The 27,754-nt window shown below is 21.2% G+C and overlaps 1 protein-coding gene across 2 annotated transcripts in view; it reads left to right on the top strand.

Annotated features, from left to right (window-relative positions):
• LOC122509502 (protein artichoke-like) overlaps nt 1–27,754 on the top strand; it is a 189,994-nt gene that overhangs the window by 12,721 nt on the left and 149,519 nt on the right. For both annotated transcript variants that reach the window (XM_043623625.1, XM_043623627.1), the window contains exon 2: nt 13,233–13,290. The gene's annotated coding sequence lies outside the window, so the exon portion shown is untranslated. The remainder of the gene's footprint in view (nt 1–13,232; nt 13,291–27,754) is intronic.

The raw sequence follows: 27,754 nt of genomic DNA, 5'->3' as shown, positions 1-27,754 counted from the left end.
CGCAAAGATTTTTTTTATTTTTGTTAAATTTGAATTAAATTATAAATAATGTTATTATAAAAAAAATTTTTAGTTCTAAACTTCTAAGTAGTTTTGGTCAATATTATATCAGACAAACTTTATTTCAATAAATAATTTATAATTCTATTTCTAGATGTCTGCTTTTTAAATTTTTTTTAAAGTAACAAGTATTTTGAAACTAATTTTATTTGATAATAAAGTTTCCTTCACAGTAGTTTTGGTCAATATTGTGTCGGACAAACTTTAATTCAAAATGTAATTCTTGTCTTCTAATCGTAATATTTTTCACTCTTTAAAACTAAAAGTACACGAAATTAATTTTATTTGATGAGAAATAGTTCAGTTTCAGTAGTTTTAGTCAATATTTAGTCAGACAAACTTTAATTCAAAGTATAATCAGGGTTGCCACAAATATTTAATTTTATTTTTCCCTGATTTCCAGACAAAATTCTCACTTTTTCCCTGACCCTAAAAAATATTCTGATTCACTCTAAAAATTATTAGAAAATAAAAAAAATGTTCTATTACATTTATTTACAAATTTCATTAATTGTAGAAATATTCACAAACATCAATAATTTCTTTTTTAAATAAATATTTAATCATTATTATTTTTTTTGTAGAAATTAAAATTCTTTAATACATTCAAATTAAAATCTTTTTGAAATTTAACAATTTATAAGAATATTATTACAAAACATAAAGAAGGCGATCGCCTTCTTCATGTCTTGTTATAATTTAAATTACCATGAAATTCTTAAAAAAAAAATTTATTATTTACAAAAATCCTAATAAAATTCTTCGCAAGAATTTAATTATTTTTAAAAAGGCGATCGTCTTCTTCATGTCTTGTTATAATTTAAATTACCATGAAATTTTTCAAAAAAAAATTTATTATTTTCAAAAATACTAATAAAATTCTTCGCAAGAATTTAATTATTTTTAAAAATTAGTAAATTTTCTCAAAAAATTCAATTATTTGAAAAAATTGTAATAAAATTCGTTGCAATAATTTAATAATTTTCATAAATAATAAATAGATTATTCGGTAATTCATTTTTTAATCAATATTTATTAAAAAATTCTAGAAGAATTCAATTGTTCAAATTAAAAAATAAATCCTGCGATGAGTTTTATTATTTATGAAAACAATTAAAAATTTCCCAAAAATGTTATTAAAATTTTTCTAAAATAATTTAATTCATGCGACGAATTTTATAAAAATCTTTTTAGATAATTGATATTTTTCGAAAAATTTTATGAAATTTTGTATAGGTATTAAATAATTGAACTCATGTGAAAATTTTATTATTTATGAAAATAATTGAATTATTTCAAAGAAGTTTATTCAATATTTTATAAATTATTGAATTCCTGTGAAATTTTAACAAGAATTTTATTCAAGTTTTTAAAAATAATTGAATTTTGAAAAAGAATTTTATTATTTACAACAATAATTGAAATTTTGACGAGAATTTTAAAATAATTTTTTTAAATAATTGAATATTAAAGAATTTTATTATTTATAAAGATAATTGAAAATTTGACAAGAATTGAAAAAAAATTTTTTTTGAAAATAATTGAATTTCTGCAAAGAATTTTATTACTTTTGAAAATAATTTAATTCTTCCAACGAATTTTATTCAAGTTTATAAAAATAATTGAATTTCGGTGAAGAATTTTACTATTTCTCAAAATAATTGTATTCTTGAAAAGAACTTTGTTAAATTTTTTTAAACAATTGAATTCTTGCGACGAATTTTATAAAATTCTTTTTAAATAAAATTGATATTTTTCGAAAAAAAATTTGAAATTTTTTATATTAAATAATTGAATTCATGTGAAAATTTTATTATTTATGAAAATAATTGATTTATTTCGAAGAAATTTATTAAAAATCTTGTAAGTTATTGAATTCCTATGAAATTTTGCCAAGAATTTTATTAAAGTTTTTAAAAATAATTGAATTTCGAAGAAGAATTGTATTATTTATAAAGATAATTGAAATTTTGACGAGAATTTTTAAAAAATTTTTGATCATAATTGAATTTTGGAAAAGAATTTTATTAGTTTAAATTTAAAGTTATAATTGAAATGACCAGAATATTTTTTAATTTTCGAATATAATTGAATTTCTGCGAAAAATTTTATTGCTTTTGAAAATAATTAAATTTCTGTGCTAAAGTTAAAAAATCTAACTTATTTTGTTACTAGTTATTTTCCTTGAAAGTAAGAAGTTAAGTTTTTAGTTGTTTTGGTCAATATTGTGTCAGGCAAATTGTAATTCAAAGTTTAGTTTGATTTTAAAATTCATTGAAAACTTTCTTATTTTAAGATTAATTATTTTTTGTGGTTCTGAAATTTTTAATAAATTTTAAATTGTCCAATCAGAAGAGAGTACTGATAATTTAATTAATTTTTTGAAATAGTTTCTTCCTTTTCTTGAATTTTAAAGCAAAAAATTTTAATTAGCAAATCCGGAAACAGTTGAAATTTTTCATAAATTTCAAGAGAAATTATTAGGTTTTTACTCAAATTTTCAATTATATTTTCCTTGTCCCAACAATAAAATTTGACTGATGGAAATCGAGAGAATAAATTCACTGAAAATTTGACAATAAAGTTCTCCCAAAAGGGAGAAAATTTTTTTTTCTATTACAATGAAACTTGAAAATGAACATCAGCGACTAATGGTTAGAAATATTTATAATATTCGAGGCAAGAGTGAGGAATAATTTTCCTTATATCTACAGAAGGAAATTTGAGAAAGTCATTTTGAGAACTTAAATATTCAAAGCAATCTAAAGTAGGTACTGGCCTAACCAACTGAATCTAAAACTAATCTAACAACTTCCACATCTACAACGCGCAAGTGTTGGCGGGCAAAAGGAGTTTGTCCCTTATAGACACGGGTGATATCTTGCTGGTGTGTATAATGGTAATAATTTTCGCAAACGTAGGGATTGCTTCACTTTCCATTAAATCGGGAAAGGGAAGACAGTTTCTCTGGCCAGAGGCAGCGAGCGAGTGTGCGATAGCCTACCTTTTAACCTTCCTAAACCACCAAATAAATCACACACGATTAATGGTCAATTTCATCAGAGGCCTTTAGGAACACTATGAATAATTCATTAATTCGCTTTTTACATATTTCCTTACTTCAAACAATCCCGCAAAACCCAATGAACCCTCGTCATTTTCATCCTTTTTCGAAAAAAAAAAATACTAAACTTTCAAAACATTCAAAATTGCGAATTTAATTAAAAACTTTAAAATAAAAAACAATTATTTTTCAAATATTAATTTTTTTCATAAAAAAACAAACAGAGTCAAGTCACAAATTTTAAAAGTTACCTCTCAATTTAATAATTTTACTAAATATATTTTCAACAAAAAGAAAAAAAAGCAAATGAAATTATTTTGAACTTTCAACACTTTGAATCATAATAAAAATGTATTCATAGTATTAACAATACAGCATGGTTTACATAAAAACAAGTAGATAAAAAAATTAGAAAAAAATAAAATGGTTTCGAAGCTTCAATATAAATTTAATAAAACATACATTCATTGAACCCTTTTGTTCTTAATTAATGGTCCTCATTAAAAAAAATTGTTAACATAGATATATGAAAACCGATATCACAATAACTTTGTTCTCTCATATATAAAAATCATTTATAAAAAATTTGAATTGTATGATATAAAAACAAAAATTATTATTACAATTTTTTAATACTGAATTTATCTGGCTTTACAAGTTTAAAGTTAAATCAAGTTGTAACGAATTATATTTGATAATAACAAATTTATTTTTTAGTACTATTGAACAATATAGGGTCAGACTAACTTAAATTTATAAAATGAATTTAACCTTTAATAGCAATGGTTTTTTGGAATATTACTAAAGTTAGAAGAAGCTGAAACTAATTTTATTTGAAAATGAAAAGTTATATTTTTAGTAGTTTTTATCAGTATTACGTCAGACAAACTATAATTCAAAGTATAATTTTATCTTCCAATTGTAATATTTTTCACATTTTAGCTAAAGCTGAAAGAAGAGGAAATTAATTTCATTTGTTACAAAAAACTATAAATTTAAGTAGTTTAAGTCAATATTTGGTCAGACAAACTGTAATTCAATTTTTTTCTCTTCCAATTGTAATATTTTTTTTATACTTCAGATACAGTTGAAACAAAGTTAAAACTAATTTTCTTTGGTAATAAAAAGTATAGTTTTCAGTAGTTTTGATCAATTTTAATTCAATAAATTTACCCTTAAAACGCAAACATTTTTAGATTTTTTAAATTTGAAAGAAATTGTAACTAATTTTAGTAGATAATATGAGATTCAGTTTTCAGTAGTTTTCGTCAATATTTGGTCAGACAATACTTAAATAAAGTTAAAATTTTATTCCTAATTAAGAATATTTTTATAATTTTCTGAATAATTTAAAGGAAATCTAAGTTCTATATTTGATATTAAAATTTTCATTTTTAGTAGTTTTGGTCGATATTATGTCAGACAAATTTTAATTAAAATTACAATTCCATTATTTAATCGCAATATTTTTTACATCTTAACGAAAAATACAGGAAATGGTAAATAATTTTTTTTCTATAATAAAAAGTATGGTTTTTAGTAGTATTGGTCAATATAGAGCCAGACCAACTCTAATATGATAAATAATTTTATCCTAAAACCGCAATGATTTTTAAATAATTCTCACGATAAAGAAAGTTGCAAATAATTATATTACACAATAAAATGTTTAATTTTCAGTAGTTTTGGTCAATAGAGAGTCAAACCAACGTCAATTCAAAGAATAATTTTATCCTTAAAACACAAAGATTTTTTTTATTTTTGTTAAATTTAAATGGAGCTGTAAATAATTTTATTATATAAATAAAAAATTTTGTTTTTAGTTTCTAAATAGTTTTGGTCAATATTTGTCTATTTGATCAGACAAATTTTAAAAATTATAAAATATTATTAATTAAAACAAATATTTAAAGAAATCAGAACTTTTTAAACATTTTCATACGTATTCCTATATATTCATATTTTTAAATAAATATATCTCTTTTATATATAATAAATGGAAATATCTTCTCTTTGGCAATATTTTTATAACTCTTTACAAATGCACAAAATGTGTTTTAAATATAAAATCGAGAAAGAATTTTTCTCTCCCAATAAAGCAAAAAAATCTACCTAGAAAGAAGATATTATTTTATCAAAAAAAAAAAAAAACTTTCCAGTTATTTCAACATTAGTGTGCTTTTTTCTATACTAAAGCACAAAAAAAAAATTTCTTATAAAATTAAAATATTTTAAAAATAAATGTAAGTATAAATACTTCATAAATATGAATATAAGTATAAAAATAATTTATCAAAAATGTAAATCAAAAAATCTTGTTTCACAATTTTACAATAAAAGTTCTGTTGTATTTAATTGAGGTCAGACGGTATGAAATTTATAATAAAAAGCCTATTACATTTTCACGACGATAAATCAAACTTTATTGTCTTGAAAATTTTTAATTAAATTTTCCCCATCTTTTCAAAACAGATAAAAAAAAGAATATCGTATTGTCAGAATTTCAATGAATTCAAATATGCAGCAAGGTAATTTCCGCACACACTTTAACAAAACTATATCATTCTTTTTTTCTCATTTTTAAATTCTCTTGTCACAAAACTTTTGTAAAACCCTAAAAAAAAGAAAAAAAAGGAATACAAAGAATTATATGAGAAACTTTACGAAAAATGAGAAATATTTTAAAGTGCAGTTTTTTGAAGACAAATGATAAAGTTGAATAAAAATATGATCCTTCAAAGCGTAGGAAAAAAAAAATTCAGGTTTTATAAAAGAAAAAGTGTATAATAAAATGATTCAAAGGTAAAAATTCAAAACTAAAAATTCTTATAAAAAGAATTCTTAAAGCGTCTAAAAAAAAAAAATTCACAATTAAATAAAAAATTCGAAATTATATTAAACATATAGAAAAAGAGAGAAAAATGTTTAAAAACAAATTTTTTTTTTACAAAAATATTTGAAACAAGAATATTTTTAATGAATAAAAATTGATTTTTCTCTTTTTCTTCTATTTCAGTTTTCAAGTACGATTTTATTTACAATAATAAAATTTTCTACATCAAAAACCTCAAATTTATTCGTTCAGAAAATCAATCTTCAATATTAGTTCAGGAACAAAATTATAGATTCTAATTGGTTGAAAATTACTCTCTTCTACTTTCTTTCTCTATTTTTGAAAAATTATTTAATGATGTAAAAGAAAATAAGAAGTTTGACTCAAGTATTTTCCTGCAATATCATTAAAATTTATTTACAGCAAAGAAGAAAAAATAATCCCCCAATGACGAATGTGCAGAAAATATTAAGTGCACTTTCAGTTATCATTAATAAATTCAGAAAATATTAATTATTTCAATTACTAGGACTTCGTTATAGTCATGTACTTCATTTTATTTCATTTTTAAATACCACTTTTATTATAAATATAATTATAATTATTCAATATAATGAATATAATATTAAATTAAAATATATTTAATATTTAATTAGTTATAATTATAATTCTAACAATTATTACTTTTAATTTATTATTATTATTATTATTATTATTATTATTATTATTATTATTATTATTATTATTATTATTATTATTATTATAAACATTAAATACTTTATTAAACTGTAATATTATATTTTCATCTATTATTATGAAAATTTTAATTAAAATTTTGCAATATTTTCAAAACGGATAAATCAATATTCGTATTATTAAAATTTTAAACGTGAATTCACGGGTGCGGCAGGATAATTTTCCTATTTAACATATTTAATTATTTAATAAAATATCAAATTGATATTTTTTTCTATTTTTACTAAAATTGTTTGAAGAAAAATTTTTTTTTGACTTTTTATATAGATTTATTAACTTTTATTCATTTCTTTATAATTTTTATTTATTTTCCTATTTTCTATTATTTATTGTAGGAATTTATTATTTATTACCTGTTATTTTACGCTTTTATTGATTATTATTTTTAATTTTCATTATTTATTATTTTCATCCACATTATTTACTGTTATTTTCTATTATTTGACCAAATATTGACCAAAACTTCTGAAAACTTAATTTTTTATTATATAATATAATTATTTACAACTTCTTTTAACTTTAGCTAAACTATAAAAATTATTGCGCTGAAAAAATAGAATTCTAGTTTTAATTACAATTTGTCTAATCAAATATTGACCAAAACTACTGAAACCTTAACATTTTAATTATGCAATAAAATTAGTTAAAATTTCTTTCAATTTTAAAATACTTTACAAATAAATAGTATTTATGGAAAAAATTATTTTTTAAATTAAAATTGTCGAAGACAAGAATTATATTTTTAATTAAAGTTTGTCCGACACAATATTGAACAAAACTACTGTGAAGGAAACTTTATTATCAAATAAAATTAGTTTCAAAATACTTGTTACTTTAAAAAAATCTAAAAAGCAAACATCTAGAAATAAAATTATAAATTATTCATTAAAATAAAGTTTGTGTAATATAATATTGACCAAAAGTACTTAGAAGTTTAGAACTAAAAAATTTTTTTTTATAATAAAATTATTTACAATTTCTTTCAAATTTAACAAAAATAAAAAAATCTTTGCGATTTATGAATAAAATTATTCTTTGAATTGTCGTCGGTCTGACTCTATATTGACCAAAACTACTGAAAATTATAATTTTTATTACCAAAAAAAAAAAATTAGTCACAACTTCTTCCAATTTTAACAATTATCTTTCGATTATTGTTGATTATTGATCACTGCGATTTAAAGAGAAAATTATTCTTCGCATTAAAATTAGTCTGACTGTATATTGACAAAAACTACTGAAAACAAAATTTTATTATTTATTACTTTGTAATATTTTTCGCTTTTGTTATTGTCAGGTCTGCTTATTATTTTTATTTTACTAATTATAATTAAATTTTTCAAATTCTTATTTCTTATTATTATTATTATTATTATTATTATTATTATTATTCTTATTATTATTTCTTATTATTCTTATTTCTTATTTCAGTAGTTGTAAGTGATAAATTAATTAATGTTCAATTTCACAAAGTATTTATATTACTAATATTTAAAGAGAAGTTCTTTATGACAAGAATGCTTTTGTTTATTGTCATTAGACGAAATGAGAATTAAAAAAAAAACTAATTAACATGTGAATTATGAGCTTCAACTAATTTTATTAAAAGGAATTTTTCACGATAAAGTCGTCAAGGGAAAAATAAAAAAAAAGAATATATATATAACGTCAGTGAACTCTCTTTAAAAAGGACGGCAATCGCTGGTATCGCAGGACAAAAAAAAAAAGGAAGGGAATTCAAGGAGGATTCTGCTAGACGATAAGTCAAATAAAAAAAACCAGAATTGCGGATTTAATAAAGGCTTCTTGAAAGCGCGCTAAGCGAAAACCGATTTCATTATGGTCTCGATTCGTTCGTTCGTTCGTTCGTGCGTCCCCCGTTGCTGACGCTCGATTTCGAGTTCTCTTTCTTCGTTTTCTTGTTCCTTTCCCCCCCCCCCGCCTCTTTCTTTTTTTTGCATCGTACAGCGTAAGGAAAAAAAAATTTCAAGTGGTATACAGAAATTCTTCTCCCCCCCCCCCTTACATTGCACCCACGCCCTTTTTTTCCCTCTCTTTCTCTCTGTTTTTTTTGCCGTGAATAATTGCAATCATTCGCATTGAGTCACTTTATCCGTGTGTACACTTCCGTTTGGTCGGTAATTAAGAAACTTTTGAGTTCACTATAGTGACATGCTCTCGTGTACCATCCGGTGTGGTATCAAGTTGTTCGCTTCGAACTCAGACTGTGCGCTTTCGATTTTGCAAGTGACTCCCTGGCACACACCAAATAATCACTCGCCCAACACTGGAGTTTGTACCCGACGAGAGAGAGAGAGAGAACCCTTTTGCATATTCATGCATTGGTCTGAAATAATTCCAGATTATAAGCGTGTACGAGAGATCCCCCAGCGCTTATTCTCTAAAGTTAAACAAACCATCTCTATGCGAGCATATCCCTAGAATTATTCAAATTTAGGGGAATTCAAACGATATTTCGAAATATATTATTGAATGATAGTTTAAACTTCCTTTGCATGAATTTCCAATTTCAAAGAAATTGTTTATGCGTATATAAATGTGTTTACGTTCTAAAAAAAAAAGAAATTTTTCTTCATTCAGAAAAATATAATCTTTAAATTTAAATTTTTAAAAAGTTTATATTAATTTACTTAGGTTAAATTAGTTAAACAATATTAATTAACTAATTATAATTAATTACTTAGTTAATTAATTAACTAATTTAAAAATTAAAATGAAACTCACTTTAACTTAAAGAATAATTTTAACCTTTAATGGAAATGATTTAGTTTTTAGTAGTTTTAGTCAATATTTGGTCAGACAAACTATAACTCAATGTTTAATTTTATTTTCCAATTGTAATATATACTATATACTTTAGCGATGGTTTAAAAAAGTTAAAACTAATGTTATTTGGTAATAAAAAGTTTAGTTTTCAGTAGTTTTGGTCAATACACGGTCAGACAAATTTTAATGCAAAGAATAATTTTTAAATTTTAATTTTTAAACAGTTTATATTAATTTACTTAGTTTAAATTAGTAAACAATATTAATTAACTAATTATAATTAAAAACTTAGTTAATTAATTAACTAATTTTAATGAATTACTTAGTTAATTAATAAAATAATTATAATTAATTACTTAGTTATAAATTATAATTAATTAACTAATTCAAAAATTAAAATGAAACAAACTTTAATTTAAAGAATAATTTTAACCTTAAATAGTAATGATTTAGTTTTTAGTAGTTTTCATCAGTATTTGGTCAGACAAACAATCAGACTATAATTTTATTCTTCAATTGTAATATATACTATACTTTAGCTACAGTTTACAGAAGTTGAAACTAATTTTATTTGGTAATAAAAAGTTTAGTTTTCAGTAGTTTTGGTCAATACACGGTCAGACCAATTTTAAAGCGAAGAATAATTATCTCTTTAAATCGCAGTGATCTTTAGATTTTATTGTCAAAATTGAAAGAAGTTGTAACTACTTTTATTTGTCGATAAAAATTATAGTTTTCAGTAGTTTTGGTCAATATAGAGTCAGACCGACAACAATTCAAAGAATAATTTTATCCTTAAATCGCAAAGATTTTTTTTTTATTTTTGTTAAATTTGAATTAAATTATAAATAATTTTATTATAAAAATAAAAAATTTTAGTTGTAAACTTCACAACAGTAATTTTAGTGAATATTATATTAGCCAAACTTTTTTTCAATTAATAATTCTAGTTCTAGATGTCTGCCTTTTATATTTTTTGATAGTTACAAGTATTTTGAAACTAATTCTATTTGATAATAAAGTTTTCTTCACAGTAGTTTTAATCAATATTGTATCGGACAAAAATTTAATTCAAAATATAATTCTTGTCTTCGAATCGTAATATTTTTCACTCTTTAACTAAAACTAAAAGAGCACGAAATTAATTTTATTTTGATAAGAAATAGTTCAGTTTTTAGTAGTTTTAGTCAATATTTGGTCAGACAAAATGTAATTCAAAGTAAAATTTCCTCTTTCAATTAAAATATTTTTTTATACTTCAGCTACAGTTAAGAGAAGTTAAAACTAATTTTATTTGGTAATAAAAAATGTTGTTTTCAGTAGTTTTGGTCAATATTTGGTCAGACATTCTTGAATTAAAAATATAATTACATCTTTGATTCGTAATATTTTTCTCACTTTAGCTGAAGTTGAAAGAAGTTTAAACTAATTTTACTTGGTAATAAAAAGTTCAATTTTTAGTAGTTTTTGTCAATATATGTCCAGACCAACTTTAATTTAAATAATAATTTTTATCCTTAATTAAAAATTACTTTTAGATTATCCTACAGTTGAATGAAATTTTATCTAATTTTACTAGATAATAAAAGATTTAGTTTTCAGTATTTTTTTATCAATATTCGGTCAGGCATACTTGAATTTAAATTGAAATTCTATCTTCTAATACAATTTTACGATAAAAGATAATTATATTAGCGAATTATATAATTAGAGAAAATTATATCTAATTTTACTAGATAACAAAAAAATATTATTTTTTTATATTTCGGTGAAAGTTAAAAGATATTGTAAGTAATTGTATTTAATTTAATATAAAGATTATTTTTCAGTAGTTTGGGTCAATATATGTCAGACTATTTTAAATTTAAAGAATAATTTTATCCTTAATTAAAAATGATGTTTAGATCATCCTAAAGTTGAATGAAATTTTATCTAATTTTATTAGATAATAAAAAATTTAGTTTTCAGTAGTTTTTCTCAATATTTGGTCAGACATACTTTAATTCAAATTGAAATTTTGTCTTCTAATCGTAATATTTTTTATATTTCAGTGAAAGTCAATAGATTAAAAGCAGTTGTAATTAATAATAAAAAGATTATTTTTCAGTAGTGTGGGTCAATATATGTCCAGACCAACTTTAATTTAAAGAATAATTTTATCCTTAATTAAAAATGATTTTTAGATTATCCTAAAGTTGAATGAAATTTTAACTAATTTTATTAGATAAGATTTAGTTTTCAGTAGTTTTAGTCAATATTTGATCAGACAAACTGTAATTCAAAGTATAATTTTCTCTTTCAATTGTAATAGATTTTTATACTTCAGCTACAGTTGAAAGAAGTTGCAACTAATTTTATTAGGTAATAAAAAGTTTAGTTTTCAGTAGTTTTCGTCAATATTTGACCAGACCAACTTTAGCTCAAAGAATAATTCAATCCTTAATTAATATAATGATTTCAAGATTATCCTAAAGTTGAATGAAATTTTAACTAATTTTATTAGATAATAAAAGATTTTGTTTTCAGTAGTTTTAGTCAATATTTGGTCAGACAATACTACATTTTTCACAATATTTGTTACATTTTCTGCAAAAGTTGAAGGAAATGTAAGTTCTATATTAAATAATAAAAATTTTTCCAATTTAGTAGTCAATATTGTATCAAACAAACGATTAAAAACGGTTAAAATAATAACTAATAATTTCAGTACCAAAAACATTGATAATTAAAAATTATAAAATAACTAAAATTCTCAATATATTTTACTGAAAAGTTTAGTAGAAAAAATATGGATAATTAAAATTAGAAAAAAATTGAAAATTCCAGTTCGAAAAAAATGTTGAAAATTAAAAATAAAAAAAGACTAAATAGAACAATTACAAGTTTCAAGAAAAGAAATTAATTATTCTTAAATTCAGTGTAAAATTATTTCTCAACGAGAAATAAGAAAGATTTAACTTGCCTTTTACTCGTAAAATAATCATTAATATTTAATCTCTCATAATATAAAATCACACACATATATATAATAATAATGAACCAATATGAAGTTTCTTCCTCTTCTCTTAATACCTTATCAAACCCGATCTAGGATTCATTAAACGTTCTCTTTCTCTCTCTCCCTCTCTCTTTCGCTCTCAAATTTTTTTTTTACTTTACTTTCCTCCTCTAACTTTATTCATCATTCTTCGTCAAGTTCTACAGAAATTTCAACTTAAATTAATAGTATTAAAGTAATCGAAACTTGCAACTTCTCTCCCACGAGTCCCATGCACCCGATTCTGCGAATCGGAAGTTTAATAAAAGCAGAAAACGAATTAAGAAATGATAATTTAATGGAAAATAACATTTATCCGGATGAAGATCAAAAAGGTTTTTCTTTTCAAGATTTCTTATCATTCTTTGAATTTAACGCTACTTTTCTTTCGTTTTTTTTTTCTTTTACAAAACAGTGATAATCTGGGGAAGAATATATTATTCCGTAAAAAGTATATTTCAGTATTGAATTATATATTTCTTTATTGAATTATTAATATTATTATTATTATTATTATTATTATTATTATTATTATTATTATTATTATTATCATTATTATCATTATAATTGAAAAATAACTTTTTTAAAAAATGTTGTACCTTTCTTTTTAATAAGACCAACTATTGACTATTTTCCATAATATTAAATAAATTAAGAAGCTTTTTTAATAAAAATTTTTCTTTTATTCCTTTCAGAATGTGAACAACAATGTTTTCTTGGAAATGGAAGAGAGCACAAAAGATATATACAAAGGTTAGTAATATTCGTGCAAACAAATATATATATATTAAAGAAATAGGATTACCAGTGAATGCAATATTAATATTTTTTTATATACAATATGAACTAAATATTTTTCTACAAAAGAATATTTCTGATATTTACGAAAAAAAAGTGTCTAATTTCATTTTTTCCACATATTCTTATATGACATTTTTTATTATTTCGTCAATATTTTTTCTAAAATCGATTATTTTTCGGGAGTTATTGAATATAAAAGTCAATAGCGAGCAAAAAATCGTACTATCTTCTTTTACGAGCAATAACTCTGTCAGCTCTGTTAGTTTTAAAGTTCCTTTTTTTTCAGAGATAATTTTAAAGCTTTTGCTGATTTTGAAAAAAAAAAATTGCAAGTTTTTCTTCTTATAACTAAACTGCCACTGTGATATATTTATATTTTTAATTTTTTTTGTGATGAAAAAATTGTTTAAATTCACAGCGAATAAATTACAGAAAACTCGAATTAATTAATAAATTAATAAATTATAAATTAACTATAATAATCGTCGTATTCATTCTTTCATTCTGTCCGATCTGTCCACACCTGAAGTTAGTCATGATTATGCTTTTCTTTTTTGATACGTTTTGATAGAAAATATTATACTAATTAACTAATTTCATTTTTTCAATTTATTTATATTTTTTCATTTTTTAATTATTTCAAAAAAAAACTTTATTATTCTAGAAAAATTATTAAATGCTTTTATTGATTATAAATTATAATAAAAAAATTTTTTAAGTAAAAACAAATTCTATACAAATTTTTCGACTGATAGCAAAAAAAAAAAAGTTGAGAGTAAAAAAGAGATGACATTATTTCGAAATTCAATAAAAGAAAAAGAAATGAGAGAAAAAAAAATTGATGTAAATTTTCTTGAGATTGTGATTGAATTTGGCCAGTAAAATGGTGCAATGCCTCTAGCGACACTAACGAAGCGCAAACGTCATTCCCTTCCGCAAGAACGTATTTTAAATGAACGCAAAACAATGATAGAACTACATCGGTACTTTTCAGCAATTTCGAGCACCCGCTCTCGAGAGGATGCAACTTCCGGGATAAATCAAATAGGTATTTCTGAACAAGTGAGTGAGAGAGAGAGAGAGAGAGAGAACTCTCTCGCGAGGTTGAGTGGCTGCCAACGGATAGAGAATTCGAATATATAGAAGGGATTATGTTGAATCTGCGCGAAAAAATTATGAAAAAGAAAATTTTTTACTAATTAGCAGGGAAAATTCATTGCGATAGAATTAACATTTATTTTCGACAAGTAAAATTCTCGTTTATCGTTTTAATTCAATTTTTATTCTATATTGTGAGAGCTTGAGAAGAAAATTATTTTTTTTCCTTTAACTCAAATAATCGGTTACTTTAAAGTCATTTTAAAAATCTCTTTTTCTTCTTTTTTCTCTAATTTTATCCACTAAAATTAATTACAACTATTATTAAGTAATAAAATTAAATTCTATCAAATATAAAGATTCTTTTAATTAAAATTTGACAAAACTTTTACTTGTTTCAATTTTTTTAAAAATTACTTTCGGGAATTCAATTATCTTCAAAAAAATAATTTAAATTATAATTTTTAAAAACCTAATATTTTATAGAATTTCTACATTAAATTATACAAAAGTTGAATCATTTTTGTTAAACTTTAATCATTTTATTTTTCAGTAAATATTTAAATATTATTAAAGTTTTACAACAATTAAAATTTTCAAAGATTTAAATTTAAAAAACTTTTGAAATTTAATTATATCTAAAAATTCGCACTAAAATCCTTCTAATATTCAATTATTATCTAAAATTTTAACTGAAATTCAATTTCAAATCAATTCTTATTAGAAACTTCTACGAGAATTCAATTATTTAAATCTAAAAATAAATAATTTATTGAATAATTAAATATTTCTTAAAATTGAATTCTATTAAAGAATTTTATTGTAATTTTTTTAAATAATTGAATTCTATCAAGAAATTTCGTTAATTTTTTTAAAAATAATTCAATTACATCAAAAAATCAATTTTATTTAAATTGTACTCTCTAAATTTGAATTAGTAAACATTTATACTAATTTGAATTAGCAACTGACTTTTTGCTCTTGAATTAGTAAATTTTACCAATAAATAGTAACTTCTACTGATTTGTTAGTGAAATTTACTAATTCAATAGCAAAAAGTCAGTCACTAATTCAAATTAGTAGACAGTTTAAATTAAATTCATTTAAAAATTGTATTAAAAATAATTTAAATCCTGCAATGCATTTTATTAATTATAAAAATAATTGAATTTTTGCAATGAATTTTATTAAAATTTTTAAAAATAATTGAATTCTAGAGAAGAATGTTATTATTTATAAAGATAATTGAATTCCAGAGAAGAACGTTATTATTTATAAAAATAATTGAATTCCAGAGAAGAATTTTATTATTATTAAAAATAATTGAATTCCAGACAAGAGAATTTTTATTTATCAAAATAATTGAATTCCACAGAAGAATTTTATTATTTTTAAGAATAATTGAATTCCAGAAAAGAATTTTAAGATTTCTAAAAATAATTGATGTCCATAGAAGAATCTTAGAAAAAAAATTTTTAAATAATTGAATTCTTTTTTGGGAAATTTTTTATTAAAATAGTACATATTGAAAATAATTTTATTTCATTAAAATTTTTTTCAAATATCTAAATCTTTTAAAAGAACACCATTTGAGAAATTTTATTGAAACAGTAAATATTGAATGTAATTTAATTTCGACAAACTTTTGGAATTAAAATTTTATTAAAATTTTTTAAAAATAATTAAATTAATTTAAAAATTGTATTAAAAATAATTGAAATTCTGCGATGAGATTTATTAATTATGAAAATAATTGGATTTTTGCAACCAATTTTATAAAAATGTTTAAAAATAATTGAATTCCAGAGAAGAATGTTATTATTTATAAAAATAATTGAATTTCAGAGAAGAATTTTATTATTTTTAAAAATAATTGAATTCCAGACAAGAAATTTACTATTCATCAAAATAATTGAATTCGCAGAGAAGAATTTTATAATTTTAAAAAATAATTGAATTCCAGAAAAGAATTTTAATATTTATAAAAATAATTGATTTCCATAGAAGAATTTTACAAAAAAATTTTTAAATAATTGAACTCTTCTTTGGGAAATTTTAAAAAAAATAAAAATAAAAATAGTATTATTGAAAATAATGTAATTTCATTCAAATTTTTTTTATTTAATTAAATCTTTTAAAAGAATTTTATTAAAATTCTTTGAATTATTTCTAAAAATTTTATTAAAATTCTTTGAATTATTTCTAAGAATTTTATTTAAAATTAAAAATTTTTGAGAATAATTTTTTCTATTCCAAGTATCAGCGAATTTAAAGTAATGCAAATTCTCAAACACAGAAAAAAAAATATTTTAGTGTCACAAATCTAAAAAAAAATATCCAAATTGAATCAAATATCAATAAAAAAAATCGTGTGAATTTCTATTGTAATTATCAAATATTTACTACAGTTTTTGTACAAAATTTTTTTTTTTGTACAAATTTTGTAGAAATTATAGTAAAATTTTAAACAATTTTTTTTTACCGGTACTGTCCTAATTTTTCCATCTTTTTTCGACAATTAAAACCATAAATGAGTTTCTTTTTTGCTAATATTACTTTCTCTTTGCTAATAGTACTCAAACTTGTATGTGGTCTAATAATTCAGTCGAGTTAAACAGCAAAAAAAATTCTCCACTATACATTTAATTAAATGTGAAATTTAATTACGAATATAAATTAAATTGAAACTAAATTTCATATAAAGTGGGTTTCATAGTTTGAAATTTTCGTATGATAACATTAATTTATGAATAATTATTTCTAGAGACAGAGAGAGAAAGTACAATATTAATATTAAAGAAAATAAATTGCGGCGATGTCAAAAAGGTTTTTTCGTCTAAAAGATCAAAAGGCTACGTGATTGATCAGAGAGAATCGTTATTTAATATAAAAGTGAAGGAGAATTTTATATAGAGGCAATCCTGACGAACTGTGAGACTTTTGCCTCTTTATAGAGAGAGAAAGAGAGAGAGAGAAGGGGGAGGGGGTTGTTTATGATGATGGATGTCGTTTTGAAAACCGTGGCTCTCTTGAAACCTTTTGGCTCATTGGACCCAGCGTCTAAAGGCTCTCAAGACCAACTCTTTGATAGATGAATATCACAGTCATTCCTTTTCGTTCTTTAAACGCCAATAAAATGTTTAACAGTTCATTTACGTTTTTCAAAAACGACGACCCGAGATTCATTAGAGTCGATATCAAAAATATCTGTATTTCAAAATAAAATTGCGTACTTTTTCAAAAAAAAAAAATAAAACTCTTTTCCTTTTTTTAAAATAATTTTGTAACAATGTGGAGATTTTTTCTCTCTTTTATTCTTTCTCATATCTTGTATTATTACGAATTGCTTTATTTTTATTTATTATTACAAATTTTTTCCCTTATTATTACGAATTCTTTTACTTTTATTTATTTATTCAATATTACAAATTAGCAACAATTTGAAAAAAATTAAATTTTTAGAACTTTTAAGAAAATTCTGAATTTTGGTTTTTTTGTTTGCTTCATAAACTATGAAATTACCACGAATTCTAAAAAAACACCTTCAAATTTTTCTATTTCTGAAAATAATTTCTATCAAAATAACTTCGTTCTTAAAGAACTAAGATAAAATTATTGCTTAAAAATTATTTAATGAATAATTTTATTTAAATATTTAAAAATAAATTAAATTTTAAAAGAATTGCGTTTACAATTCTCATAAATAAATAAACTTTAAATATTTTAAATTTTATAAAATTTCAATTTTTAATGAATTTAATTTGAAATTTTAACGAACTTGGATTTTCGAAAAATTTTAAAAATTCAAATTCTTTTAAAATTAGTTAAATTTGTCAATATATATACTCAGGCTTCACAGTGCCCCTAAAAAGTATTTTGGGGGAAATAGGGGACTGAAAATTAAAAAATAGGGGACTCTTAGGGGACCATAAGAATTGGTTAAATAAAGATAAAAATATAATTAATTATTTGTACAGGGTTGCCACAAAAATTTATCTTTATTTTTCCCTGATTTCCAAATGCAACTTTGACTTTTTTCCTGACCCTAAAAAATATTCTGATTCACTCTAAAAATTATTAGATACTCAAAAAAATGTTTTATTAAATTTACTTACAAATTTCTTCAAAAGTAAAATTATTCGAAAGCATCTATAGTTTTATTTAAAATAAATATTTAATCATTTTTCTTTCATTGGAATTAAGATGCTCAAAAATTTCAAATTGAACAACTCATAAGAATATTATTATAAAACAAAAAGAACTCCGAGTCTTCGACTCGGAGTGATCCATTTCTTTATGTTTTATAATAATTGAAGATGACTGACTGACAAAATCATTATTTTATTATTATAAGAATATTGTTACTGTAATTTCTTTATAATTATTTGTATCATTTCAATTCAATTAAAATTTTCTAGAATTTTTAACTAAAATTCTACTTTAAATCAATAACATCAATTATTATTCAATTAAACTTTTTCAAAAAAAATTAATTCTACAGAATTGTTATTTAAAAGTACAAAAAACAATAATTTAATTCTACGAGAAATCAATTATTTAAATATACAAAAATAAATAATATTGAATGTTTCTTAAAATTTAATTATTACGAAAAATTGTATTAACAACTTTTGAAAATATTTAATTTCTTTTAAGGAATTTAATTATAATTTTAATGAAATTTATTATATTAAAGAATTTTATAACAATTTTTGAAAATAATTGAAAACTTTTTGAAGAATTTTATTAAATTTTTAAAAAATAATTGAATTCCTGAGAAGAATTTAAATAATAATTTTTGAAAACAATTGAATTCATGAGAAGAATTTTATTCAAATTTTGGAAAATAATTGACTTCTTGAGAAGAATTTTAAAAAAATTTTTGACAATAATTTAATTCTTGAGAAGAATTTTCCAATCTATTTAAAAAGATAATTTAATTCTTGACGAGAATTTTTAAAAAATTTTGAAAATAATTTAATTTCGGCAAAGTATTTTATTTTATTTTATTTTTTTTTATTTATTTTTTTTACTTTATTTTATTTTATTTTTTTCTATTTTATTACTTTTTTTTATTACTTTTTTTTATTCTTGTGATGAATTTTGATATTTACCAAAATAATTGAATTCTTTTGCAAAATTACTTGAAAATTTTGAGTGAAAATAATTGATTTTCTGCGACGAATTAAATGTTATTTATGAAAATATTTGCATTATTGCAACGAATTTTATTGTTTTATTGAATAATTGAATGTTTCTCAAAATTGAATTCTTTCCTCAAGTTTTAATCAAATTTTTAATAATAATTGCATTTTTCAAGGATGGAATTTATTTAAAATTGTATTAAAAATATTCGAAATTCTGCGATGAAAATAATTGAATTCGTAAATGAATTTTTATTATTTAAAAAAAAACTTTTAAAAATAATTGAAATGTTGCAAAGAATTTTATTTAAATTTTTGAAAATAATTGAATTTTTGGCGAAAAATTTTGCTATTTATAAAAATAATTGAATTCTTGACGGGATATTCATTAAAATTTATAAAAAAAAATTGAATTCGTGCAAAGTATTTTATTAAATTTTGTTTAAATAATTGAAATTTTGCCAAGGAAGATGTTAATTAAAATTTTTGACAATAATTGAATTCTTGAGAAGAATTTTGATATTTATCAAAATAATTGAATTTTGATTTTATGGGGAGAATTTTGTTGGTTATCAAGATAATTCCTGCGACGAATTAAAAAATATTTATGAAAATAATTTTCAAAATAAAAGTTTTCAACTGAAAGTGTCAACGGCACTTTGCTAAATTTGGTGTGAATTCATCATTAAAAGATAAAAGAAACAAAATAGGGGAAATTTAGGGGAAATTTTCAAAATAGGGTACGTTTAGGGGCTAAAATTAAAAAAAAGGGAACTTTTAGGAAAATAGGGGACAGACTGTGAAGCCTGTAATAAATTTACTAATAAATAATAATTTAATTAATAAATTTACTTTTACTAATTTTTTAATCAAATTTACTAATTCAAAAGCAAAAAGACAGTCATTAATTCGAATTAGTAAAAATTTTTACTAATTGAAATTTGGAGAGTAGTATTAATTAGTGAGAGTATATAGTATTTATTTTAGTACTAGTAATTTTGAATTAGTTATTAGTACTGATTAATACTAGTTACTCTTACCAATTAACACTAATTACCAGTAATAATTAATTACCAATACCAAAAAAAAGTAATGTCCCCTTTACAATCATTTTATTCAATCCGAAAAAAGCTGTTTTGAATCCAGCATCGTTAGATGTATAGTTGAAGTTGAAATCTATCTGGGACAGCGGTTAACACGATTGTTCAAGTGTTGGTTCATACACTAAACTTAAGAGAGAAAGAGAGAGAGAGAGAGACACACACACACATATACATACAGTTAAGCAACACACAACCTAAGAATGAGTTATCGATTCTGCGATGTTTCTCTCGGTAATGCCCGCTTCTCTGCATTTAAAATAGTGCCTGTTTCTCCTTATGCGACAACTGCCAACCGACATGCGAGCTTCCGGCGCAACAGCGATCTCTAAAGCAAAGGAAGCTCGTTCTTTACGATTCGGTGGAAAAACAAAACACGAGCTACTTTTACGGTTTCCTCGATAACTGAATCTGAGCACGAATTTCAATTCTAATAAAGCACGATTTATTATTCTTATTATTATTATTATTATATATATAGAACCTTTTTTGCCCACTCAATTTATATTATATATACAACTAGACTTCAAAATTAAACTTGTTTGTTATCTTTGTGCAAATGAAGTTGTGCCAGATTTAGTCACCTTTAACAAAATGTTAAATTATTCAAATTAAGAGGAAAAACTTGGAAGTGAAATTATTTCTAATTGGGTCAACGAATTTTATATAACAATAATATTTTATATCAAAGTTATAATAATAATTACAATAATAATTATAATTATAATAATTATTTTAATAATTAAAAATTGAAATTTTATTGATGAAATTATTATTTGTTAATTAAATTACAAAAGAAAAGGAAACACTCGAAATCATTTCAGTTGAGGTCAAAAAAATGCTAACAATTATATTATATTGCGACGTAAATTAGAAAATGCACACTGGAAAAAAAAGTTTATTTAATTAAAATAACCGATTACTTGACTGTTATCAATTAAATATTTACTTGAAATAAATAATTTTTATTTGATTCGAAATAGTATTTTAAATGGCATTTGCTTCAAATACTGAAAATTATTGGTCCAAATACGATTTAATTGACTAAAATAAAAATTATTTGATTTAAGTAAATATTTAATTAATACATTTTTTTAAGTGTACATGAAAATTTGTATTTTATTGACAAAATTTTCATTCTTATTCAAATTAAAAATGAAAATATTTTAAATGGATGATTTTTTTAAAGGTGATACTTTTGAACTTCGATTTTTTAAATTATTTTTTTTTAAATTAGTTTTTTTTATTGAAACTACTTTCTTTCATACTCCCAGAGTAAGGATTTAATTTGTGCAAAACTAATGATTTTCTTAAGTCATAAAATTCTACGGAAGAATGCAATTATCATTGAAAATTTTATTAAAATTGCTCAAAAGACTCTAATTATTTTTTAAAAAAATTTGTTAAAACTCTGTAAGAATTTAATTTTAAGAAATATTCGATTATTTAATAAATTATTTATTTTTGTATTTAAATAATTAAATTCCCATCGAACTTTATTATGAGAATTAATTTAAAATTAAAATTTCAGATGTTTAGAAGTCATTGAATTTCAAAAAAAATTTACACTGAAATCATTAAAAATTTTAATTGTTGTAAAACTATAATAATATTAAAATTTTTATTTTGAAATAAAATGAATAGTTTTGAATAACTTTATTTAAAAATTTCAACAAAAAAGTGATTGAATTTTGGAAGAATTGCAGTTGTAATTTTTAGTAGGGGAATGTAGTCAAGGTTGGCCTACTGTCTAGGTAGGCCACTCGCGTTTTTTTGTCAAGTTCACTAGCGCCACCTACGCGCATTTTTGTCGAAGCTTGTCTTAGTGAAACCTAACTTTTTGTTCAATTACATTTTCGGAAAATCGAAAATTGTGTTTTCTGTGACGTCGGTACAAAAAAAGCTCAAAAAAAGTTTTGTGCATAATGTGAAAAACCATTAATAAAAGATAAAAAACAAATTGAATCGTCAAGGCAAGTATGCAGAAAATTTGTGGGACTCATGGTTGAAAGGAAAACAAAGTAAAAAATCGAATCCCGAAACGTATTTCTTTTTGTTTACAACAATTCGGTAATGTTACTTACTGTCAAGGTCGGCCACTATGTGTTTAAAATGCACAAAGTTGAGGACGAGCTACTTCATTTGCAAAAACTGCAATTCTGTATAACTCATAATATAATTGATCATCTTATTAATATTTTTATTTAATTTTATTAATATTTTAGTGCAAAACTTTTTTTATTTATATTTATTTTTTTATATTGTTTATTGTTATTATTTTGTTATTTCATTAAGTTACAAACTGTAAACAATAAAGAATCAATTTTCCGTAACTCCAAACATGTTATTTTATTTTTTAACGATTAATGCCCTTTGAATTTTAAACATGGCCGACCTTAACTGTAATGGCCAACCTGGACTACAAATTTTTTTTTTTTTAAATCTTTATAACTTTTTCATTTTTAAACCTGTCAATTTACTTTGTACAGAAAAAATGTTCCTATTAAACAGGACTTTCCAACCATATACTTCAATTGTCCAAATTCATTTTTAAAAAAAAGTTATAAACAAAAGTCAAAAAGGTGGCCGACCTAGACTATGTTCCCCTAAATACATAGTTAAATTTCAAAAAGTCTTTACAGTGAAATGATTTGAAATATTTCAATTCCTGCAAATAAATAGGTATTTAAATATTTTTTTCAAAAATAATTCTATTTTTTAATGTAATTTAATTTTATGAAATAATTGAGTTAGTATATATAAAAATATCATTCATCATCGTGAAGTAATTTTAATCTGAAACTAAAGACGCAAATTTAAAATTAATAATAATAATAATAATAATAATTTAAAAATTCTAACAATAACCGAATTTTCGAAATAATCAAAAATTTACATTTTATTGACAAAATTATTCTTACTATTTAAAATTATTATAAATATAAGTGAATTTTCCAAATTAATTAAAAATTTACATTTTATCGACAAGATTATTGTTACTTATTTAAGATTATAAAATCCAATCATTCTAATGATTTTAAATTCTAAATTTAATCACTTGAAATCATTCTAATTAGGGTAAAAAAAAATTCCAGCAATAACACATCAGGAAGTGAATTTTCAAAATAATAAAAAATTTATTTTCCATTGATTATTTTATTAAATTTTTAATGGAAAACTTTAATTGAAATTTTAACACATTATGAATATTAATTAAATTCTAATTTGAAAATTCCAATGAATTTGTATTTTAGCATAAAGTTAATTATTCATTAATAGTAATAATTTATTTAAGTAAAAATTTCCATGAGATAATAATTTTGAATGTTAAATTTGCATTTGAAATTTTATAATTAATTATTAATATTATATTTCTTTTTGTATTAATTTTTTTTTTTTTTTTTTTTAGAAAAAACGTAATTTTCTTGGTAAAAATCTAAAAGCATTGATTTCATTAGTCAGAGTAATAGATTTCGTCTTTTGGAGTAGATGGCAAACGTCTTTTTATCTAAATACCTTCCACTTTATCTTCTATAATGCTTTTCCTGCTCTTTTTCAACTTTACCCCAAATGTGATTTACTCTTTTGGCGAGCTCGACTCATAGATCAAACTGGAACGCGTCCAGAATGTAAAACGACATTCATCTAATCTTAAATTCACATTCGAAAATGTGTGCCTTATTTTCAGCTCATTTTCCAGTATTCGAATAAATAATAATTGCTGACGTTCTAAAAATTAAATTCTAAATATTTTCGATACTTTGTGTATTTTAAATAGTTTGTCTATTTTAAATAGTTTATATTTTTAATATTTTATAATTTTAATATTTTATAATTTTAATATTTAATATTTTTAATATTTTATATTTTTAATATTTTATAAATTTTTAACATTTTATATTTTTAATATTTTATTACTTCTCATTATTTCTTTCTTATTTTTAATTTAATTTCAAAATTTTAAATAAAATTTATTTTCAATATTTTCTGTATTCTAAATATTTAATTTATAAAAGTAAATTCAGATTCAATCGAACAGTGTGAATTTTTTTTTTTTTTTTTTTTTTTTGCTCAGTTATCGACATCATCAATTACTGACAATTTCAGATAATAATTATTAACACATCTCTCTTTGAATTTTATGAGAAGAAATTTCTCCGATATTATTTTATAATTAAATTCAATTGATTGAATTTTAATTCCGCCTTTAAATATCAATAAAAAAATATTTTACAATAAATTATGAAATTTTATTCTGAATTATTTTTAAAACTAATTCAAAACTAGTATGTTTTCTACAATTTTTTTTCTATTTTTAAATATTTTCTCTGATAAGTTTTTCAAAAGAAAAAAGGAAAAAAATGTCTTCTCACTCTATTCAGACTTGAAATCAAACGCGACATATCTTTTTTCGGTAACCACTGAGCTACATAGGGGATTTTTGTATATAAAAAAGAGTTTCCTTTTGATTTGCAACATTTTTGTATCTCTTTAAAAAATATTTTCCATGTCATAAAATATTAATTTTGAAAAAAATTGCAAAAAAAGATATAAAGAAAACTAATTACGAACATTTATTTCTTTTAAATATTTTATAGAATTTCTCCAACAAAATAGAATTTATATAGTTCAAATATCAAATACAAAAATTATTTAGTAAAATATTAATATCATAAAAATATTGTAAAAACTGCTTTCTACGGGTTTTATTTTTTATTTCCATTTCTGACGAATTCTAAATTGCCTTAATTTTCAGAGAAATTGCTATCTGTGTATTGTTTTACCAACTCGGCAGAAATTAAAGAAATAAAAAGCAGATTTCATATTTATTTTTCCCTCAGTGTTGGAAAAATACAAATTGCGAACTGAAAGTGTCAAATTAAAAATTTTAAGGTGCGAAAAATTGAAAAAATAATTCATTATAAAAAAGAACAAATAAATTCAATAAAAGTTCATAGACTTGACAAAAACAGTTATGCCACTGTAAAATAAAAAAAAAAATTTATATTTTATATTTTTTGGCAAATAATTGATAACTTTTTGAATCTAAATTTGTATAAACGAAAAATTAAAATTATTATATAATTAATAATTAGAGTAGAATGTAAAAGTCACTAGACAAATTAAGAATCGAAAAGTTAAAAAAAAATTTTTAATTTACAAATAGAAAAATAAATATAACAATTTACATCTTTAGAACTTTAGAAAATAAAAAAATTAAATTTAAGATTACAAGAAAAAACTAAAAAATTACCAAATTTTCCGTAGTTATGCTTTTGCGAACAATGAATTATAATTGATAAGTAGATTATGTAATTTTTATAATTACTAGATTCTTTTGATTAAATGTGAAATTATTTTTAAAATAATTACAAAAACATAAAAGTGAGTTAATTATTAAACGAAACAGCCTTTTTTTCATTCAAAATTACCTTCGTTAATTATTTTAGCAATAATGTCAATTTTCAAAAAAATAGAGAAAATTGGAAATTTTTTTTGTAAAAACTGATGTAAAAATGAATAAAAAAAAAAAATTTTTTTTTAATAAATATCAAATAAAAAATAATTGCATCAAATAAATATTAAATAAAAAGAAATTTGTACCGAATAAATATCAAATACAAAAAATTAGTAACAAATAAATATCAAAGAAAATGCTCCTCAAGTTCTGACGTTCACATCAACGGAATTTTTCTTTGTTTGAATATTTCTAAAAATTTATTAAATAAAACGAAAAATAATGAAAATCAAACATTTTTGCTACGTTGAAAATGAATATTTTAAATACACAGAACAAATTTTTTTAATAAAATAAATAATTAAATAAAAAAAATTTTTATGCAATAAATATCGAATAGAAAAAATGTTGTGTTATATATCTGAATATCAAATAAAAAAAAAATGTATATCAAAGTAAAACAATTTGCATGAAATAAATATAAAAAAAAATCTATAAATCTATAAATGAAAGAATATCAAATAAAAAAAATTTGTATTAAATATTAACAATTTATATAAAATAAATATTTATCATTCAATCTATTCTATTTGAAAAATCAAACTAAAAAGTTGAATTCAATTTGAAATTAAAAATTCAGAATTAAAAAGTTAAATTTAATTTTCAATTTAAAAAAAGACAAAACTAAAGAATTTAATTCACTTGGAAATTGAAAAAGACAGAACTAAAATGCTGAATTTAATTTGAAATTGAAAACATAAAAACTAAAAAAAACTTAATTCAGTTTGAAATTGAAAAAATCAGAACTAAAAAATGTAATTCCATTTGAAATTGAAAAAATCAGAACTAAAAAACTTAATCCAATTTGAAATTGAAAAAATCAGGACTAAAAAATTTAATTAAATTTGAAATTGAAAACATAAAAACTAAAAAACTTAATTCAATTTGAAATTGAAAAAGTCAGAACTAAAAAATTTAATATTCAATTGGAAAAAGAAAAAAGTAAAAATAAAAACTTGAATTCAATTGTTAATTATAAAAATTAAAAATTAAAACTTGAATTTAATTAGAAAAAGAAAAAATTAAAATTAAAAAAATCGAAACTTAAAAATTTAATTAAATTTGAAATTGAAAATATCAAAAATAAAAAGTTTAATTTAATTTGAAATTGAAAAAATCAAAACTAAAAAATTTAATTCAAGTTGAAATTGCAAAAATGAAAACTAAAAGTCGAATTCAATTTGAAATTAAAAAAATCAGAAATAAAAAGTTGAATTCAATTTGAAATTAAAAATTCAGAGTTAAAAAGTTAAATTTAATTTTCAATTTAAAAAAAGACAAAACTGAAGAATTTAATTCACTTGGAAATTGAAAAAGACAGAACTAAAATGCTGAATTTAATTTGAAATTAAAAACATAAAAACTAAAAAAACTTAATTCAGTTTGAAATTGAAAAAATCAGAACTAAAAAATGTAATTCAATTTGAAATTGAAAAAATCAGAACTAGAAAACTTAATTTAATTTGAAATTGAAAAAATCAGAACTAAAACATGTAATTCAATTTGAAATTTGAAAAAGTCAAAACTAAAGAATTTAATTTAATTTTAAATTTAAA

Source organism: Leptopilina heterotoma, unplaced genomic scaffold (assembly GCF_015476425.1).
Source record: "Leptopilina heterotoma isolate Lh14 unplaced genomic scaffold, ASM1547642v1 Lhet_60, whole genome shotgun sequence".
In the NCBI taxonomy this organism is placed as follows: domain Eukaryota; kingdom Metazoa; phylum Arthropoda; class Insecta; order Hymenoptera; family Figitidae; genus Leptopilina; species Leptopilina heterotoma.
The sequence above is the reverse complement of the archived record's forward strand: the minus strand, read 5'-3'. Positions and strand labels throughout refer to the sequence as shown.